This window comes from Chaetura pelagica, unplaced genomic scaffold (genome assembly GCF_000747805.2).
Source record: "Chaetura pelagica isolate M959 unplaced genomic scaffold, ChaPel_1.0 scaffold290, whole genome shotgun sequence".
Taxonomy (NCBI): Eukaryota; Metazoa; Chordata; class Aves; order Apodiformes; family Apodidae; genus Chaetura; species Chaetura pelagica.
The window spans coordinates 26,630-26,908 of NW_009951792.1; the positions used below are offsets into that span (position 1 = coordinate 26,630).

Sequence of the window (279 nt, forward strand, 5' to 3'; positions counted from 1 at the left end):
CGGGGTTTGTAGCTCGGGCAGGAGCTGGGGGCAGCAGCATGTCACCACCAGCCCCCACCCCCCAGCTTCCCCTCCACCCCACAGCAGCTCGGGTCTCCAGCTGGCAACAGGACCCTCAACCACCCCCCCAGGGTACTCACATCGAGGGTGGGTTCTGGCCCATCGCCTGTGGTGCCAGGGAAGGGGAGTTCAGCAGCATGGGCTGTGCCAGAGGGACCCAGAGGGGGCCGTGCGGGTGCGCTCCGGTGGTGCAGAGGCTGTGCCGGAGGGGGGGGGGGG

The 279-nt window shown here is 70.3% G+C and overlaps 1 protein-coding gene across 1 annotated transcript in view; it reads right to left on the reverse strand.

Annotated features, from left to right (window-relative positions):
* Window positions 1–279, reverse strand: part of ZMIZ2 (zinc finger, MIZ-type containing 2) — a 10,085-nt gene that overhangs the window by 3,932 nt on the left and 5,874 nt on the right. The window lies entirely within an intron of this gene.